The 15154-nt window shown below is 40.5% G+C and overlaps 1 long non-coding RNA gene across 1 annotated transcript; it reads right to left on the reverse strand.

The window, feature by feature from the left end:
• Nucleotides 1–2955: 2955 nt before the first annotated feature.
• LOC138066210 (uncharacterized) lies at nt 2956–14760 on the reverse strand. Its single transcript, XR_011139453.1, has 2 exons — nt 14456–14760; nt 2956–5028 (listed from the first exon to the last, which is right to left on the reverse strand). It is a non-coding gene; the product is annotated as an uncharacterized lncRNA (long non-coding RNA).
• Between the last annotated feature and the right edge of the window lie 394 nt (nt 14761–15154).

A 15154-nucleotide genomic window follows, 5' to 3' on the forward strand; every position in this document is an offset into this window, starting at 1 on the left:
CTGTGAGCAGAAGGGTGCTTGTAGAAGTGACAAGGGTTCCAGCTTCTTGTGCATGAGACAAACACTGTTGTCTTACTCTGGAGGTTTGCCTTTTTCAATTAGAAAAAAAAAAAAAAAGGAGACTGCGTATTGGAAGGGCATTAGCAGAGCTTTCCCACTCAAGACTGACAGAACAGTTCGGAGAACACAAAGGAGAACACAAGGCAAACATCTGTTCAAATAAAGGGAGTTAGAGAACTGCCTGTTGTTGTACTGAAGTAATATTCCACCTTTAAAAATTAACCGTTCTGTTTCTCCCCACACTTTATACCCTATTCTGTTCTCTTTAAGATAGTGTTTACTGGAAAGTTTTGCTTGTGTCATTTCTTTTCATAGCAAGCTAATTGTGGTTCCATGTAGCTTAATCACATTTTCTTCAATCTTTTATTGACAATACTGGCCTGGGACAAATGAAAAGCTATAATTCAAAGGAATAACATGCCTTCTTAACACAAGCTAACATATGAAACATTGCAAGCTAGGGCTCAGGCAATCCCCAACCTGCTCCATTAAGGGATGACATTTTTAACAATAGATCTGTGGGACCCCACTGGAAATAATGGGAGCTCACCATGGCGGGAATTAGTGCACACGACAGGTGACTATGTTCTGGAAATGTTCCAGTGCCAGCTGTGTTGCTTCACACTATTTGTAACCTCTGTAATTGCAGCTTTTCAAAGCCATTTTTATTTGGAATCACAGAAAGCCAGTGTAGGAGGACAAAAAAACCCTACTGCCATTTGTTTGGGAGAGGAAAAAATCAGCATATCAAAGCCTGAACAGTAGTGCCCTGTTTTCTGAATTACTGGCTTAGACTCCCTTATTCTAACACAAACCAAAACCCTAATGCAATCATTGTTACATCTTTCCTGCTTTCCTCATAGCCCAGTTACAGTTCCTGCTTACAAATGAATGGAGCAGCAAGCATCTGCTTGCTTGAGAAGGGAATTCCTTCCGAAATATCAAAACGGTTGAAAAGCTGAGGCGGTTCACTAGGGTCACTCGAACAGTACGTAGGCAGTCTTCTGTGTATTTGAGGCAGGAGACAGAGAAACAAGCTGTCTTAGGTTGCTTACAAATGGGCTGCATGTGTGTTTTCAGTTACACACATTCATAAGTACAGTGGAACCGTAAGACTGTGCATAGAATAAATCCGATGAACGGCAAGATCTCCCGATTGCCAGCTCCAGTGCCTGCTCCTCCTCTGGTTAGGTTGCTCCTTGTGTCACACTTAGTGACAATTCAATCAAAACACTTGTGGGAGAAAGGACCTTCTTTTTCTTTCCTCTGTACAGAGCAGAGCTAACTTTTGGTTGCTACACAACAGCACTTTCAAACCATTCATCTTCCTTACTTGGACACTTCTGGGAAATTTTAGTCCTGGAATTTTTTTCTTTAAATCATATTTGAATACAGATTTAGAAATCAGTGAGAAGGGGTAACTCTGTGCCCTCAAATTACAAAAATTGCCTACCCATTAGGCAAGTGATGGATTACTAAAGCAATAATGTGGGTAGTTAGATTCCTGGTGGAATAGATAATCTAGCCATGAGTCACCTTTTCTCCATTGCAATATATTCAAAGAAAGTACTTTTGTATCTGATGTATGCAATTTCTGAAATCTCCAGAGGAAAAAAATATATAGAAAAAGAAGTCACATGAGAAGGGAAGGAAGTTGTAAGAACTTTCCTTCGATTTTTAGTTGCCAGGGTAACTGTTTTACTTGGTAATCAATATATCTGGCATATTTCTATTGCTTTGTGATCACTCCTACAGACAACATTGAAAGGTGTTTGGGGAAAACACTGGAACTGAAGACAGCTACATACTTTGAAGAAATGCCTCAAATAAGAAAAAAGGAAATAACTTATCCTCCAAATAGTTTAAGGCAGTACTAGACTTTTTTCCAAAAGTAGTGGGGTAATTTTCTGTAATAGGTTTACAGGATTTGATAGGATCCTTTGGACTATATGAGTTTCAGTACAATGGCTACCAAGCTGAAAAAAACTAGAATTTACTTATTTTCCATGTTATATGCAGTGCATTGAGCCGTTTATTTTGTGACAATCAATGAAGGTACCTTTAAGTGAGCAACTCCTAAGTTTTAAAAAAAAAACATAGCAACCCCACACCCCAGGCTAGTTTAGGGAAATATCTGAGCAATGTTACATATTTCAATTTATTTTTAATAAACCACTGCAAATATTAGGCAGTTCATCTTAAAGAAATTATTAAGAGATTTAAGAATAACCCTTTATATTACTCAATGCTGTGTTTTCTATCCAAACCTTCCAGAGTGTTTTAGTAAATACAGTTAAGTGTTATTCATTTTGTTCTAAAGACAGATGTATACTGACAAAAAGAGGTAACGATATTTGCTCAAAGATTTCACAGCAAAGCAGGACAAGACTTGTTGCTACTCCTGTGGCTTATTCTTTTTTTGACATTTTCATTGTTCGTAAGGATCTGCAGACAAAAGAAAATGCCTGAGGTTGCATGGAACAGAAGTTTATGACTCAGTCCCTCTTTCTCACCTCCTCCTGCCCCGTTTCTTTTCTTTCTCGGGCTGCTGCATCACACAGATCACATCAGATGCCCGTGATAAAGTTGGCCTAGGCTGAGGAGGTTGCATCACCCAAAGCCCAGCATGTCTGAAGGAAAATAGCAAGGGAGCTTTAATATGCTTGTCATTTTTCAGAATTTCTTCCTACCCCCATGTTCTGAACACTTTTTATACCTACAAGTCATCAAAATGTTAGAGGAACTATTTATTCAGTGCAGCCTATTTTTCCTTACAGCCTTTTTAAAACGCAGAATCTTCAAAAACTTCACAGCACAAGATAAAATTAGAAACTGCTTTAAAGAGCTAGCTGCAAAGATGACAAGATTGCAACAGAAAAGAAGTAAGACGATATGTCAGAATAGAAAAGGAAATTTTTATTAAAATAAGTGTCTGTATGGATAGGCATTTCCCATAGCTACAAGGCAGGGAGAAAAGGGAAAAATATGAAAATATTGATTGCTGGTAAATGGGCTGGGCCATTAATTTTATCTGTCTTCAGTTATCCAGTTCATAAAGCATTATTCCATTTCTTTCTGGATGGTTTTGTACAGATTTTGTGGTGTCTAGAGACAGCCCATGCAAAAATTTTTTTGCATAATCAGCTCTTACTGTATCGATGCAAATTTTCTCTCTCTGAAAAATAATCAGAGGCCTCAGGTGTGAATTTTGTACTGCTGAAAGGCAATGGAGGCTGAAGGCCTCTGTCATCGATCATGCCCACAGTAAACAGTGATGTGGTGAAGGCTGTTTCCCTACCAGGGAGTACTGCAAGGTAAATCTGAGATCCCCCCCGTCAGGTATTTGCATCACCTGTGGTAGCTGTCTTCTGCATCTTTCATTCTCTGCAAACAATCATCATTCCTGCTATTGTTTTGTTATTATAATTAATATCTCTTTATTTGGCCAAACCTGTGGGATCAGGAGTTCAGGTATCACCTGCCTGAGGCGAAGTAATCTGTGGAACTCAAGGGTGTTATGTCCATGTCTGTTGCCAGTGTTGGAGAAAAGGGAAACTTTGCGTTTGTAGGTCTAACTGTAAAAGCTTTCCACCACTGCTCAGGAAAAGAAAAGGCAGCGGGTTAACAGTGAAAGCACACATGGCCTGGCTTGGTTAGTGCTCCCAAGGCAGGTCTACACTGCAGCCTCTGGGGCCTCCTCCACTCAGGTGTGAAGCGATGGGTGACACTGGGGCTGGGATACAGTCTACTGCAAAGCCCACTCAGGCCTGCAGGCAGATTCGCTGGCAATTAACGTGTGCTGTCCCCCTGGCCATGCCAGCCAGTACCAGGCTGGTCATTTTAGAGCTGGGTTTGAAACATTCACATGAGCATGATGACTGGAGAGGTTACAGATATTTGCAGTGTTAAATTTCAAGACTTTACCAAGACGTTGTCTAGGTTTGATTTTTTTCTTCCTTAATGCTGCAGCTCCTAATGTGAGAGTCTCATCTTGCATGAAAAAGGAAAAGACAAACCCACCTTCTTATCTCCATTCTTGCAAACTCCAAAAAAGAGCATTTGTTCCACCTCATCCCCCATAGTTGTCTTTTCTTTTCAACTCCGTGACCAAATTTCTGACTTGGAAGCCTAGATTCATATTTTTTTTACTTCTTCACGTTGACCACATTGTGTTAAAGTCCGTTCTAACAGCAGGAAGTAGCTGGCAATCTGGTGGTACCAATTTTTTCTGGTTCAACCCCTTTTGACCACTCTTACAGGGAGAAAAGGAAAGTAGGCAGGGTATGTCTCTCCCTTAGAGATTCTTCTGATGTCTGATTTCTCTCCCGTACCACATGCTTGCCTAAACTACATATTAATTATTTAAAATACATATTAAAATAGAGTTAGGGTTGAGAACATATATTGGCAAATTAAGGTAATAAAGCCTTACAGGGATATTATAATTATCCCATAAAGAAACATGACAATTTCAGTGAATTGAGATGAACCATAAAAGAAATGAAATTAGGTTAGAGATACAGAAAAAGTTTCCATATAACCTTTACAGGGCTCCCTAGTGAGATCATGAGAATTAAAAAAAAAGAAAAAAAACCCATCAGTTTAAACTAAAATATCTTCTTCATAATCAAACAGTCATTGCTTCGTGTTCCTATATTATTGAACTACAGTATACTTCAACCAGGCTAGCTGGTAGTGGGCTGAATTTAATTAGAGTAGCTGACTGCAAAGGCAGGATCAGCTGTGTCTTGGCTTACTGCGTTCTTCAGAGCCGGGATGCAACACACTGGAAACTACAGTGAAGATATAAATGTTGCCTTTGTTTGGACACAGCCTTCGCAGACTCCTTCAGAGTGCACTCTCTTTCTCTCTTCTCTTGGAAGAAATTTCATTGTCGCACCTGACAGCACGCTGTTGTCTGCATATGTTTCTTAATTGGTTTCAGTTTCAACGACACCCATATGAGACCTACAAAAAGAAAAATAAAATGAAATTTGATTAAATGTTGTGGAAAAAAGTTAAGGATGAAACTGAAAGATTTTATGAGAAAAACAGGGAAAATAACTAAATCACAGTGGGATGTAAAATGGCAAGATTATTACAGCACACTTTCATTTCCATATTGCACTCAAATTCAGCAGTATTATGATATGATGACTGTATGACTGAGATAATAATAATATCAAACTCAATCAGACTTCACGGGTTCCAACCTTTTCAAAGGCAGCTTGCAACTGTGAGATGATCTAGTTATCTACACAACTGCGAAGCAACCTGGACATACACAGAAGGGTGCATAAATGTCACCAAACACTTGTGGGGATTGCTGTTAACTTGGAATTACAGTCTGGGTGGGATGCTAGCATCATGCAGAAGAGACATATGCAGGATAATTTTAAAAGTAGGCAACTAAATCAAAATAAATCATTTCTCTGTGTGAGTGTGCATGTGTGTGTGTGTGCTTATGTACACATACGTGTGTGCTTGAAACAGGGAACAGTGCGTCTGTCTGGATGAGGAGCAACAGGCCAATGCCAACCAGCTTTTGACATCACATTCAGATATCAGGTAGCTCTTAGCTCAGGTGTAGCCGAGTTCAGAAACCAGCACAACTGTAGTCACAGGTCAGTGTCCCAAGTGATTTTATGTTAATTCTCCTCTTGTTTACTGACTGCTATCTATTCTCTGCAGTATTTCTGCCTCTGGTAAGTTTGTATCCACCATTTTTTATTCCTTGCTGCATTAGTAGTAATTTTCAAGATCAGTGTCTTCACAAGACAAGCACTCCAGTTCTCTCCCTGTCCTTTGGGAACGTTGTTCCTCTGCTTGTGCTCCATCGCCATATAGGCGTGCATTTGATCATAATTTTACTCACCGTTCAATTATTTTTTACTTTCAGAATGAGGTACCCAGTAGAGTTCCTGCGTAACGTGATATACTGCACTATACTATATTATTTTATATTATATTATATGATAAGGTGGTGTGCAACAGACCTTCCTGTATCGAGTTTCTGTGTTGGTTTGACTTCCCAAATCAACTGAAATGGGGTTATGGCTTTTACGAGACTTGTCTGGGCTGCTGCAATTGAGTTGGGCTGAGCCCTCAGTGGGGAGGGGAAGTTGGCTTCCTCCTCACTGCCTCTGGGGAAGAAGCCTGCAAAGTCCGAGTTGGGTTGAGCAGGGACAGGTGCTGTGGCACGGAGCCTGCAAAAGCAGTGGAGACTCCTGAGAAGAGTAGGGAGGGCAGAGATGCAGCCAGACCTTAAAGGTGAGGGAAAGAAACAAGTTCTCCCCAGGAGTGACGCTGTGTAAAGTCTATTGCAACTAGGAAGCCACTAAAAGTTGTTGGCCGGAGAGCAAGACTTAAGGAAAGAACCTACCCTGAAGAATAGGGAGTTGGGGATGCAGGGAGGAAAAGATTTGTTTAGAAGTCTTTTTGTTTTAATCTGTTTCAGATGTAGCTTGTTTGGGTTTCCTCTGCTGCAACAGCAACTTTACTCAAGATTCCCTTTTAATGAAACAGAGCTGCAGAGAGAGAGACAGTTTTCATGTGCTCACCAGAAGGAAAAGGTGCAAGTAGATCTACCTCAAAGCTTTGCCTCATGTAGTGTCATATCACATTAATTTGAGTAGAAGTGCTTTTTTCCCTTTTCATATCTAATTCAAAGCCCTTCTACTATGCTTGAACTCACCAGATGAAATCCAGCCAGGCTTTCACCACAAAACAGCCCATTGTTCCAGAAACCAGCATCAGTCCTGGCACGGTTTTTCGTCCTTCTTGGTGGTTTGGGCATGCATCTAAGTTCTTAAACCACCCTTAACTCCCTGCTGAGGACCCTCAAATACAGAGAAATTCACAGCAAGAATGCAGTCTCCCTTCAATTACATTATTTATTCTGATGTGGACATAGTCTAGGATTCTCTAGATGTGCAGTATTTCTAGGGCGATAAGTTACATATAATTCTAGGGATATGATCCATGAAGTTTAACTGACTTTGGTTATTTACTGATTGGTAAACTTCCTTTTGATTAGCCCACAGGTAGCTTTTAGCCCATACACTCCAGCTAACTGCTAATTTTTCTTCCTTTCTCTTGGGGTTTGAAGGCTCCAGACCTATTTCTTTACTATAACTCATAAAGTTCAAGTTTTCCTTTGTGCCTTCTTGCTCCTGCCTGAGATCAGCTTCAATTTGATTAGCAAAATCCATACTACTCCTTCATGATTTTCAGTTGGAAATGGGAAGATTACAGATTCTCAGTAGCCTGTTCTCTTGTATATTTTAGTAATCTTTCTCTGCAGTGGTAGCTACATTTTATTATAGCACCTCTCCCACCTTCTTGTTACACACAATTGTCAGTGCTGTTTCAGGAATTCTGGTTTCTCCTTTTTTCCTGCCCTTTCCTTGATTTGATTTTTCATCCACCTAAGCCTAGCCCAGACTTTCTTTCTGATTGCATTTATAGTCATTGTCTTCAGTAAGCTGCTGTCTGGTCCTCAGAGCTCTGATGAAAGCTATGTTTTAGGTCATGACTGTTCTTCTTTGTACGCCTTCAGATATGAAGTTATTAGAGCCATCAATCAAAATATACATTAAATAAAAAGTATGATTCTCCCCGGTGCTAGATGTAGTACAGTGGTTTGCCTCCTCCTACTTTTGCCTCAGCCAATTCCACGCACCTTTTAATCTCTGTTTTGTATAATCTTCCTTCTGCTCAGGTGGCACATCGTAGCACTAATGAGCTTGCAGCTCAAACAGTGTCACACATGTTGCTAATATAAATGCTAAACTTACACATTTGCAACCAAAGTATGTTTGGAAAATGGGCTGGTTATCGTGAAGAGAATCAGGAATGTGCGGATGGGCATGTCCTCCCCAGGCTCTCTCTTTGCTAGATGACCCCCACTCTATTGTACTATGATAGCCCATTATCCCAGCTCACAATGCTGATACACTCAAAGTTGCTTCATACATATGTAGCAGTAGAGATTTTTTTCTCTAAGTACATATCCTTGGCTTATTAGTTTCAGAGGTCACTGTTGCTCAGATAATGTGATTTTTATTTACACAACGAAATCTGGCAAATGCTTACACAGCTTTAGAATCTCGTTGCTTTTTATATATTTCCTATGTGTTGTTTTATAGACTGCCAAGACACTGGCCTCAGAACGCGGCTAATGCCTGTTCATAAGACACAATGCACTCGAGATCACACGGACTTTTCTCATTAATGCCACTATGCATTTTCAAGACATGTTAACTTACAATTTGTTCTCCACTGTAGCTAAAAAGCAGGAGGTCTTTGAGTCTGATCAAATTCATAAGTTAGAACTGTGGATTTTTTTTTATTTCCCACCTCTCTTCCCGTTTCCCTGCAACTATTTCACCTGGCCTTTCTGGCTCACATGCTACCCTCCACTCATAGGTTGGTGATATCATCAGACTAAAAGTCTCCTCTCTTCCAGCCCTTCTAACTTAAATTTTGTGGCTATTTATCACTGATTGGGTGCTTCTTTTCCCTCAAGCTCTTAGATTATTTAGACCTTCCTTTTCCATCACTTTCCAGTTTTTCCACATAATTCTCATCTCTTGTGTCTGCAAGGATGCTAAATCTGCCTTCTCTCACTTGCTGCGTATCATCTTGCGTGAGACAGTATCTCAACTTCCTCTGCCAAAATTCATTTTTCTTCTCATCTTGACAAATGTACTCTCTCAAGCTCTGAGCCCTCATTTTCTTCAAAGTCCAGCTGCAGCTCCTGTCGGAGCTGGAAACAAGAGAGATTCACCTTCTGCCTCTGGCATTGCCATCTGTCTTCTGTCACTTGTAGGACCCAGAAAAAACACCTCTGTTACACATGAACTCTTCCTTGAGCTGCCCTGCCCTACTCTAGCCTTCTGATGTCATCTTTGCATCTTGTAAAAATCTGTTTCTCACACTTTCTAGCCACCTATATTATAGCTATTTCCACTCCTCCTGTCTTCAGGATGAACAGAAAATCTTTCGTGCTTCCTTTTCCATTTAGTACACAAGCCCCTGTGCAGCTCAGGGTATTCCCATTGCAAACACCAGGCTAGGTCTGGCCACAGCCTGGGAGATACGTCGGAGTGGGGCAGAGGCTGCTGCAAGGGGACATTAATACTTCAGCTACTGCTGGTGAATCTGGCATTGAAGGCCCACCTCTCTGCCTGGATGCTTATCAGATAAACCTCACTCTGCACTTCAGTAGCCCCAGTGAGCAGAATTATTTCATTAGTTCCCTTTTTGTCATGGTCCTGTTACACCTACTAATGTTCCCTTGAAGATTTCACTGTCATAGGTGCTGAGATCATGTCTCCTTGGTCAGCTCTCCAGTCCAGCATCCCAGCCACAACTCATGCTAACGGCTTCTGCTGCCCAGCCAACCAATCCTCGCTCCAAGGACGAGGCATGCCTTCTTCAGCAGTCCTGCGGAAACAAGACTTCAGTGATGTCAGCTTTTCTTATCGCTCTAACGGAAGGTGCTCACTTACCATGCCCATGCTGGTGGGCATGGTGAAAGGACCAGGAGAGTGTGTCAGATTTAATTTAACCTAATTTTGTTCATGCTCACTACAGTAATGAGATGGCAGATACAGACATTCCAACCATTATATGATATGAAAATTATATTTACATATTTTCCCAGATGAAACATCATTCCAATTCCTTTTTTTTTTTTTTACCTTGGAATGGTCTAGATAAGAATCATTTTTATACTCTACTTTCAATTACTACAATTGCACAACTATAAAAACCCTACTAAGATTTTTTTAAAATCTGAGAAGTATTATAGAGCCTCAGAAATGAACTCCTAAATTGCTCTATTGCATTCATTACCTAGCTCAGTAGGCTCTCAATGGTTTATTATCATTTCAAATTCAATAAGGAGTGCATTCCTCAAAGGGCAGAAAATTTTCATACCATTATTTTTTTGTTTATAAAGTTAATGTAAAATCACTTTGTAATGAGTACATTTTTGGTTCTCAGAATTTTTCTATTTTTAAAGTAGTTTTCTGGGAAAATAAATGACGGTAAAACTGAACGTTTATACTCTTTGACCATTTCGTTTTGTGCTATTATTGTTTGGTTGTTTTTTCTCTAGTAAGACACTGGCCTGTAGAAATACTACAATCATATGCACATTTAATTTAAGCATTCCTAGCACCAACTTTGTACATTCTGATTTTAAATGATTATTGTAGAGATGGTGTTTGGTTTGCTATGTTTTTAAAATTGTCTCTCCCCAATTAAACTTCTTTATCCGAATGGAATATTTCATTGGATCTGAAATGAAAATTTATTTCACTGAGGAATAAAGAAAGAGTTCATTTTGAGTTTTATTCTAATTGTTTTTATCCCTTACCAATTTCAGTTCAGTTTTGTACTATAAAATCAATCCATTACAGTTTTACTGATAAAAAATATGCCACTATTGTTAGAGAAAACTTGTGGAGAAATAGTAGCTACATTCTCATTTCAAAGGTACAAATGCAATTCAATGAGCCTAACATACACATGAAATCTATTTATAGGTATTTGGCACTTATGTAAACTCAATGACAAGTCTAGCCTCTGGGATGATCCCACTGATTGCAGTGCAGAACAGCTTAGAGTCTGCTAATTGCACTGCAAAATCTCCTACTTGTGATTCTAAATCGCATTACTTTGATACAGAGTGAAGTCACTTGTTTCATCAGAGGTACTACTTGGTCTACGGAGAATGAGTTGATGTGGTCGTCAGTGGAGGATGCATATGGGCAGATGGGGAGGTTTCACATTTTGGGCAAGTTCAGTAGAGGAGTCCTAGACTGGCTGTACAGACAGAGCCATCTCCTCTTCCACTGCTAGGGCCTCCAGCTACCACCAGGGACCTTTCTGACTCAGGAGAAAGGGCACAACGGATGGAGAACTTTTCCACTAAAAGTATAGATTCCCTGTAAAAAAAAAATTCAGCAGATAACAGTGTGTGAATACATCCAAAAATTGTGTGGGCTAATAGATGAAAATATGCTTTAATAAAAGAACGAGCAAGGACAAATGTCCAAAAAATATACTTGCTCTGCTTTTATAAGGAGCAGAAATTGTTTCTCAACAATCACTGCAGTGAAGCTGGCAGTATCTCTCTGCTCAGGGCAATCTGCAGGGTTCAATCGGGAGCTTTTGATCCTTAAACATTCATCACGGCACAATCTGCAGTGATTATGTGGTACACATCTACTGTACGTCAAGAGTGACTACCTCAGTGGATCTAGAGCCTCATCACAACTGTTTGGTGTTAGCATAAAAAAAACAAATAGCTTCAAAGCTATTTGAGCTTCAAAGCTACTGAGCTTCAAAGAGCTATATGTTATGCATTTGCAGTGACGCAGTATACATGCTCACAGGGAGAGTATAGCACCTTCTTGGAGATACTCCTCCATGGGGAAATGCAAAATAATAGAGAAGAAATTTTGTTCACCAGCACAAACATGAAGCTGCAAAAACTAACAGTTCTTGCTACCTGTGAGTAGCTTTGACAGCCTACAGGACCATCAGATGTCTTGGCCATATATTGAGAACCATGCCATTAAAAATATAAATCTCTCTCTTTTGTACCTGAAAGTTTGCTTTCCTTATTTGCAAAAAGAGAGAATGAGTTATGTAGGGCATGGGAGGAGGAAAAATTAAGAATGTTTTAAAAATTAAAATAAAAAAGCAGTTCAGAAAATTGTAGAAAATCGAGAGCTGCACCCTTCCCTAAAGGGAGAGGACTGAAGAGTATAAGAGGAGAAAATACACAATGAAGGGTGATTACCCCAGAACAGCTGGCTTTGCAAAATATCTTGCTACAGGCTCCCTACTGTATCATGCTAATGCTCTGAGAATGCCAGCCATTACAATTTCACATTCAGAGTATTTAAAGACGGAGGAATCTCATCCTGGTGTCTTTTTATCCCTAAAGAGGTGATTCTTAAACAGGATTTTCTCATTACAGCAAGCCAGACAGAAGTGGGAAGGGCATAGATAGCCTAGGTTAAGATTACATCTCAGCTATCCTCTTGTGGTCCAGGGGCAGGGCACTAAAGTGTCATCTTGATCATAGCTTTACTGCACAATTCACCTCATGCTAAGCGGTTTCCCACACTGTTTTCCACAGGCTTGTGTTTCTCCCTTAAGGTTAGCAATATAGGAAGGACTCTGGAGGTTCTGGCTGTCTTTAGGCCTCACCAGGTTTGGTCCTCATGGTGCAAATCTTAATGCTTTGTCCGACTGAGCTTTACAATGTCACAAGTAGTTCAGCATAAAGAAAGTATATGAAGTGCAAAAGCCTTATCATGCTGTGACAGATACGTTAGCCTACTGGGAGTTTCCTAGTGGGACCTTGCAGCCTGGTCCACCCACCCAGGCAGTACTGCTGGAGGCAATCTGTCCCATGGCACACAGTAAGGCAAAGAGCACAGGAAGAGAAATCTCCACCCTCCGTGTCTAGAAGTGCCTCCCCGTGTCGTGGGAAGCGAGGCTAAAACCTTAAAAAAGGAGTTGGTGCATTTCTGCTTCAGAAAGACTTTCAGCTGTCGGGCCTCAAAACTGGAGGCAACCTGTTTGGTGGTCCCTTCTCACTGACAGAAGGCTGGAGGCGAGAGTGAGGGACTCTTGGGTATTTTCTGCATGGAGAAGGTCATTGATTTGTTTATTTGTAGAGAAAGGATTTAAATTTAAGAGAATGTAGCTGGTAACTGCAGGTGTGTTTTGGTTTTACATGTTTGTTGTGTTAGTTCCACAAAACAAAGGTGATGAACTATGCCTCTTCTGAGATTTATTTTCTTAAGCTGGAATGCTTGCACTCTTCCTGTCTTGCTGCCTATGTCTTGGCCCAACCCCAGCACTTCAGCTTCCTCTTGTAATACAATTATCAGAGAGGAAATCAAGTTATCAGTAATTAGAGGTAAAGAAAGTCAGATCCAGATACCAGAGATGGGTTTTACCCTGTTCCTACTTTTCTCCTTATTATTCAGTCAGGCTGTTCTTTAACATTTACAGCTTCATTCCCAACAGCTGAGAAGTATTACTTTTTGAAGTTCTACATCACAAAACCAGTAAGGAAGCAGAACAATTTTAGGATGTCTAGATGTCAGATAAAGCAAATACCATGGTTTTCTTTCAAACTAAAACCTTCAAATGTGAAAGGTCAGCCCAACCCTAGCAAAATCCTATTTTGGGCTGGAATGCATTGCACATATTCCTGTTCAGATCTCAGTAGCTAGAGTGAAAAGGAAAAGAAAAACAGACCAGTGCCCCTAGGCTGCCATGAATTTGTCCCAGTGGCCTCTTGGAAGGAGGCTCAGTATTTCAGCTCATATAGGGGATAGCTATGGTCTGTTACACTCCTTAGCATAGGTATATCTAGTTTTCTTGTATACCTGCCATTTTTTTCTGCAAGGCAAAAGGTTTTCAAAGGGCAGGTCACAACTGCTTCTGTAGCAATAACAGGACATTTTAAAATGACAGAGAGCTCATACGCCCTGTGGAAAGCAGTAAAGCTTCCATGGACCGGGTAAATAACTGGATAAAGAAGATACTATATTAATTAGAAGAATCTTGTGGTTACAAACACAAGATGCTAGCAGATAAGTTGTATGTGTGTTTGCATGTGCTGTTCAATGAAGAACATCTGCTTACTGAATGCGGAAAGTCTTAGACTATCCACAGAGATGGAGCCTCTGCTTATTCATAGACTAAAGTTAAAAAAGAGAAGCGGGAAGAAGTGAGAAGATGAGTGGGTGCTGAGAAGCAAGATGGAAAAGAGAGGTGCCATGTAGGAAAACGGAGATTTGGCCATTTTCCTATAAATTTAGAGTTGTCTCTAGAAGGAAGAAAAGTGCAGACGATGCCTTTATTTATGTTTATCCTGGTAAAAAGAAGAGTTCAGTGGGTCATCCAAATCCTAAAGTTTGCAAGAAGGTATATAAGTGTGATAGTCAAAGTGTTTTGCAGGGCTGTCGAAGGAGAAGCAGCACATGCAGCCAATATTTACAGGCAAGTGAGCAAGCCAAAGAGACCTGCTGAACGGACCGTGTGTGTGTGTGTGCGTGTGTAAAGATGACTGGGAAAGGCTGTTATCCGCTTTCTTGACTATAACCACTGGCAACACCTTAGGCTGATGGTGGTCTCTGCAAATGCCACAGTTATCTCTGCATTGATGTTGAAAGTAGCCCTACTCATGTGGGATTTGGAACTGCAATATCTCTTCCGTAGGGGATAATGGAAGTACAACGTCCTAGAAATAGTAGGATTTACAAGGTGACTTGCAAGGGGAGAGGGCAATCAGGCACCCTGTGATATTCCTGTCTTCAGAACACCAAATGTTACAATTAAATAAGATCTTCTCTCTTACCTTTGTGCAGGCTGTGTGTCCAGAATCCTGATGCAATAAGTAGTGCAATAAGCAGTTTTCTGACACGCAGCTGATCTCTTTCGCCTCTAGTGGCATCATCATTTCTACTTGCTCCCTATATTTCTTCAGCTGTCACTTTCCCTCACCACAGAGGTAGCACCTCAGCGTGTCTGCAAATTAAATTTAAAGGCTTCTTTTAAGCATTAATGAGGTGAGCTGCATTTCCCACTATGAACACTTGGTATTTCTACGTAAGAACCTTGAACAGCTTCAAGACTTCTTTTAAGCTGCACAGCATTATTGATTTCTCTAGCTTCTGCTGTGAGAGGCTCTTGGTAAAAGGCAGCAGCTCAGCTAGTGCGCTTTGTGGAGCTGTTTTACATGCTCAGACTGTGCTGCTGTTGATCCTGAGTAGTTTAAAAAAAAAAGAAAAGATCAAAAGCAAGCCTTTAAATTTGTTTAAAGTAATACGCAGGCAGCAGCAAGGTTTTCTGGCAACTTTGCAAAGATTATTACAAATAGTCTTAATGGCAGGCGTGATTCTGGAGGATAACTCTATGTGCTTCTGCAGCACCAAAAGGAGAGAGATGGCAATCAGGCCAGCTTTGCTTCTAGCAGAGCACTCTATATGCTGAAGGTGAGCACGATCTTGCCCTGCAATGAGTACAGCAGGTACAGTGTTCAAAAGTGGAGACGCTT

This window comes from Struthio camelus, chromosome 2 (assembly GCF_040807025.1).
Source record: "Struthio camelus isolate bStrCam1 chromosome 2, bStrCam1.hap1, whole genome shotgun sequence".
NCBI lineage: Eukaryota > Metazoa > Chordata > Aves > Struthioniformes > Struthionidae > Struthio > Struthio camelus.